Here is a 6,405-nt window from a genome sequence, read left to right as displayed (position 1 = left end):
TATTGTTTTTGGGTCGAACATATAATTAACATTAGAAAAATAGTTTAAGGTATCAAGGCTAACTCCATCTTGAGGAACCAAGATACCAATGTTGAGGATGGATTGTATATAAGAATATTGAAAATTGAATAATCTACTGTGTCAATTTATATTATACTTTCTTGTGGTTTGAAATTGTCCTAAGCTAATTACAATAAATACCCTCAAACTGTGTTTTATTTGATGCCACTTGCCTGTTTAAATAATCAAGGTTTGGGAATTCAGCCTGACATTTATCAATTCATTGAACAATATCAGCAAACGCATTAGATTGAAATGTTATTTATCAAAGAATAACCAAAGACTATTCAACATCCATACAAATGCTAAAATTTTAATTTTCCATGTGTTATGGTATTTCTAGACTATTGCATCCCACCAAATTTGTTGAAATTGAATCTTCAATGTGATGCTACTCTGAAGTGGGGGCTTCGAATGTTGATTAGGCTAATGAATGAGATTAGTGTCCTTATTAAGGAGACCCCAGGGATCTCGCTTGTGCTGTTGCTATCATGTGAGGATACCAGGAGAAGATGGCTGTCTATAAACTGAAATAGGGCTTTCACCAGGAACTTATCATGGTGACACACTGATCTTATTTTCCAGCCACCAGAACTGTGAGAAATAAATGTCTGTTTTTTAATACACTCCGTCAATGATATTTTTCTATAGAAGCCTGTATTATTCTGTTCTCACACTGCTAACAAAGACATTCCTGAGACTGAGTAATTTATAAAGGTAGGAGGTTTAATGGGCTCACAGTTTCATATGGCTATGGAAGTCTCACAGTCATGGAGGAAGGCAAAGAAGAAGTCAAGATGCATTTTACATGGCAGCAGGCAAGAGAGCTTGTGAAGGGGAACTCCCATTTGTAAAACCATCAGATCAGCCGGGCGCGGTGGCTCAAGCCTGTAATCCCAGCACTTTGGGAGGCCGAGGCGGGTGGATCACGAGGTCGAGAGATCGAGACCATCCTGGTCAACATGGTGAAACCCCGTCTCTACTAAAAATACAAAAAATTAGCTGGGCATGGTGGCGCGTGCCTGTAATCCCAGCTACTCAGGAGGCTGAGGCAGGAGAATTGCCTGAACCCAGGAGGCGGAGGTTGCGGTGAGCCGAGATCGCACCATTGCACTCCAGCCTGGGCAACAAGAGCGAAACTCCGTCTCAAAAAAAAAAAAAAAAAAAACCATCAGATCTTGTGAGACTTATTAACTGCATGAGAACAATATAAGGGAAACTGCCCCCATGATTCAATTCTCTCCACCTAGCCTCCCTGTTGACATGTGGGGATTAATTACAATTCAAGGTGAGATTTGAGTAGGGACAAAGCCAAACCATATCATTCTGTCCCTGGCCTATCTTCTGAAATCTCATGTCCTCACATTTCTTTTATTTTCTCTTTTCTTTTTTCTTTTCTTTTCTTTTCTTTTTTTGAGATGGAGTCTCACTCTGTCCCCAGGCTGGAATGCCTTGGCATGATCTCAGCTCACTACAACCCCTCCTGGGTTCAAGTGATTCTCTTGCCTCAGCCTTCCAAGTAGCTGGGACTACAGGCATGTGCCATCACGCTTGGCTAATTTTTTGCACTTTTAGTAGAGACGGGGTGTCACTGTATTAGTCAGGATAGTCTCAATCTACTGACCTCGTGATCTGCCTGCTCTGGCCACCCAAAGTGCTGAGGCCTGTCCTCACTTTTTAAAATCAATCCTGCCCTCTCATCAGTCATCCAAAGTCTTAACTCATTTCAGCATTAACTGAAATGTCCACAGTCTGAAGTCTCATCTGAGACAAGGTAAGTCCCTTCTGCCTATGAGCTTGTAAAATCAAAAGCAAATTAGTTACTTCTTAGATACAATGGGAGGTTGTATAGGCAGGCATTGGCTCCATACACATGTTCCAAATGGGAGAAATTGGCTAAAACAAAACAAAACAAAAAAGCTACAGGTCCCATGCAAGTCCAAAGTCCAGAGCGACAGCCAAATATTAAAGCTCCAGAATGATCTCTTTTGACTCCATGTCTCACATCCAACTCATGCCGATGCAAGAGGTGGGGTTTCCATTGTCTCGGGCAGCTCACCCCTGTGGCTTTGCAGCCTCCTTCCTGGCTGATTTCTTGGGCAGGGATTGAATGTCTGCAGCTTTTTCAAGCACACAGTGCAAGCTTTTGGTTGTTGTTAAAAGCATTCAGTATTATTTATTCACAAAGACATGGTTTGAAATTAAAACTTATTTTAAAAGGGAAGGATAGCATAAAAGTTTGGAAAATTTGTAACCTGACAATGTGATAGAAAATAAAATCTAACATTTTGGGATCTGGGTGATTGTGGCCATCTTCTCACAGGTCCACTAGGCAGTACCCTAATGAGGACTCTGCATGGGGATTCTGACTCCACTTTTCTTTCCACACTGCCCTAACAGAGGTTCTCCATGAGGGCTCTGCCTCTGCAGCAGACTTCTGCCTGGACATCCAGGTGTTTTCATATATCTTCCGAAATCTAGAAAAATGTTCCTAAACCTCAGTTCTTGACTTTTGTGCACCTACAGGCCCAACGCCATGTGGAAGCTGCCAAAGCTTAGGGTTTGCACCTTTTGAAGCAATGGCCTGAGCTCTATGTTGTCTTATTTCAGCCATGGCTGGGGCATAGGGCATCAAGTCCTGAGACTGCACAAAGCAGCAAGGCCCTGGGCCCAGCCCACCAAAGCATTTCTTCCTCCTAGACCTCTGGATCTATGATGAAAGGGACTACTGGGAAGATCTCTGACATGCGCTAGAGACATTGTCCCCATTGCCTTAGTGATTAACATTTGGCTCCTCATTACTTATGCAAGTATCTGCAGCCAGCTTGAATTTCTCCTCAGAAAATAGGATTTTATTTTCTATCACATTGTCAGGTTACAAATTTTCCAAACTTTTATGCTATCCTTCCCTTTTAAAATAAGTTTTAATTTCAAACCATGTCTTTGTGAATAAATAATACTGAATGCTTTTAACAACATCCAAGTCACTTATTGAACACTTTGCTGCTTAGAAGTTTCTTCTGCCAGTTGTCCTAAATCATCTCTCTGAAGTTCAAAATCTCTAGGGCAGGGGCAAAATGCCACCAGTCTTTTTGCCAAATCATAGCCAGAGTTACCTCTGTTTGAGCTCCCAAGTTTTTCATCTCTATCTGAGATGAGCAGCTGGTCAAAGCCATTTAATAAGTCTCTAGGAAGTTCCAAACTTTCCCACATTTTCCTATTTTCTTCTGAGCCCTCCAAACTGTTCCAACCTCTGACTTTTACCCACTTCCAAAGTCACTTCCATATTTTCAGGTATCTCTACAGCAGAGCCTCACTCCCAGTACCAATTTACTATATTAGTCTGTTCTCATGCTGCTAATAAAGATATACCGAAGACTGGGTAAGGGAAAGAGGTTTAATGGACTCACAGTTCCACATAACTGGGGAGGCCTCACAATCATGACAGAAGGCAAAGGGGAAGCAAAGGCACATCTTACATGGTGGTAGACAAGAGAGCTTGTGCAGGGGATTTCCCACTTATAAAACCATCAGGTCTCATGAGACTTATTCACTACCATAAGAAAAGTATAGGGGAAATCTCCCCATGATTCAATTATCTTGATTATCTCAATTATCTCTGTCTGTTTAGCACTGGAGCATGGCTGCAATAGTTTGATGGATATCATTTCTGGGGACTATGGTATTTAAAAAATGCATTATTTGAAATGACTTTTCTGGCCCTGCCCTTGACATGTGAAGATTATTACAATTCAATGTCAGATTTAGGTGGAGACACAGCTAAACCATTCTACAGCCTAAACTGACCAAGACACGAGGCAAGAATGTATGTCACTCTGAAATGAGATAAACGATTCTGTCTAAACATATAATGTGAGCACGTATGTTAGGTAGGAAAGAGAAAAAGTCCTCTGATTAATATAGTATTAGCATGTCTTTTTTAGTTTATAGCAGGATATTGAAAACTCTCACAGAGAATTGGTCATTATTGCATTATGATACCATGTATGTGGGTAACAAGACAGGTGAAGTTCTCTGCACATTCTAGAGTTTAAGCCATTCTGGGCCATGGAGATTGTCTAGTTAACAGAACTGAGGCACATTTGAACAGTTAAAGCAAAGGATTTAAACCCTTTAAGTTGTTTCTCATAAAGAAAGTCTAATTCTTGATTTTATTCCTTTCTTAGCACCTTCAAATATTGCAAATGACACCATCCTATACTAGAAATGAACCAGCACTCAAATAAAGGTCATCTACCATTTGATTTTTGAATCAGAAGAAATCATATGCTTTGGGGGGAAAAAAAAGTCAGCCACAATATTAATTTGGTTAGCTGCTGAGAAACTGCCCTCAGCTGTATTGTGCAGAATTAGATAAGAAACAAGGAAAATGACTCCGCTCTTTTCAGTCCCCTTATAAACTGCTTATCTGATCTACCCCATTAACTCTTCTTATAGCTCACTGTTAAATCCTCATGTCTATTTAGCACCGTGGCATGGCTGCAATACTTTGATGGATATCATTTCTGGTAACTATGGTATTTAAAAAATATATTATTCTAAATGATTTTTCAGTAAATATCTACCTCAATTGTATACCTGGGGGGCCGCTTTTTGAATTTCCTTTTAATCAAGACTGTAGCTGCCACCGCTACTGTAGGAAGTGCCTCTGTGCCAGCAAAAGTTAGCTCTAAATTTATGCTCCCACTGGAAAGAACCCAGCATTAAGTTTCAGTGGCTTGTTTTCAGAAGGGTTGTGGGAGGGCTCAGCAATGACTGTAAAGGTAAGGAACATGCATCTATTAGGAATGATAGCTTCAACCTGTGGAACAAAAGAGGTGCCTTGGGGACATATGAATGTTCTCGTTAGGAGTATACATTTTAAGAGTACAAGTTCTGTTCTAACACATTTCTGGGAAAAACACAAATCTTTGTCTTGCATTTTTTTTTCCTGTAGCTACTTTACTTATGTCTGCCAACATCTCAGCCAGAAATTTCTAATGTGCTAAATGAGCTAATCTCTGAGGCTTCTTCCACCTCTAAAATTCCACAACCCCGTGGCAACTATTATTGCAAATGTGCTCATGGTTATAGTTTGTGCCCTAAAATAAAAATGGAATCAAACAGATGAAGATCCAGGTGCCACATGATGACTAACTGTATCACCATGAGGTACACTGTGTCCTTGCTCAACTGCAAGGCAAATTTTCCGGAGTAATTTGCTGTCTACTTATCTGTTCATAGAAGTGCATGTACTCGGCCAGGCGCAATGGCTCACGCCTGTAACCCCAGCACTTTGGGAGGCCAAGGTGGACTGTTAATGAGGTCAGTAGATCAAGACCATCCTAGCCAACATGGTGAAACCTCGTCTCTACTAAAAACACAAAAGTTAGCTGGGTGTGGTGGTGCATGCCTGTAATCCCAGCCACTTGAGAGGCTGAGGCAGGAGAATTGCTTGAACCAGAGAGCTGGAGGTTGCAGTGAGTGGAGATTGTGCCACCGAACTACAGCCTGGTGACAGGAAGAGACTCCATCTAAAAAAAAAAAAAAAAAAAAAAAAAAAATCCATGTACTCTGTGTGTAAAAAAACTAATTTCACTCCAGGAAATTAAAAGCATATTAGTCAAGAATGCTATGAAGTCTGATGACTAAAATTACTTCATTACATTTTCTCAAGTATGTGTCAGTTAATACTAATTCTATTAATTGAAGATTTACTGAAAGTTATAGCTACCTGATATTAAGGAAGGAAAGATCAAGATAAATAAGTCATAGCACCTTTTATTTTCAATTAATGCACTTGAAAATTTGATGTGCCTAATGGGAATGTTTTCAATGAATTATGTATTTATATATATGAAACTCAGGAATTAAAACCAAACATAAGAATGTTTAAATGATCTTTATACATGTTACTAGTGTAATTCTTAGACTTTCTACTCACTGAGAGAACAAATGAATTTAATAAAGAAGTAAATTAAGAAGTTGGGTGTGCATTGCAAATATGACAAGATGTTCAAACAAATATTTAAAATGTAGATGTAATTACTTTCATGTTTTTTATGTTTGTTTTCAATTATAAAAAGAAATATCGAAGCGAAATGTTGATAGTAGCTCTGTACACTTAAGTGAAATAGCCTTAGCACAAATGAAATGATGCTTTGGCTGTACACATATCTTACGTATGTGGCTTGATGCTAAGTCCTACTTTTCCCCACTGACCCAGATTTATCTTTCCCACATAACCACTCATTTTAGTCACTTAAACATTATTTAGAAGTCTGAATATACAAACGTAATCACTCTCTAGAGGAAAACTGCTCTCAGGGGTGATGAGAAGCTATA

Source organism: Saimiri boliviensis, chromosome 1 (genome assembly GCF_048565385.1).
Source record: "Saimiri boliviensis isolate mSaiBol1 chromosome 1, mSaiBol1.pri, whole genome shotgun sequence".
Taxonomy (NCBI): domain Eukaryota; kingdom Metazoa; phylum Chordata; class Mammalia; order Primates; family Cebidae; genus Saimiri; species Saimiri boliviensis.
Note: the sequence above shows the minus strand (reverse complement) of the source record.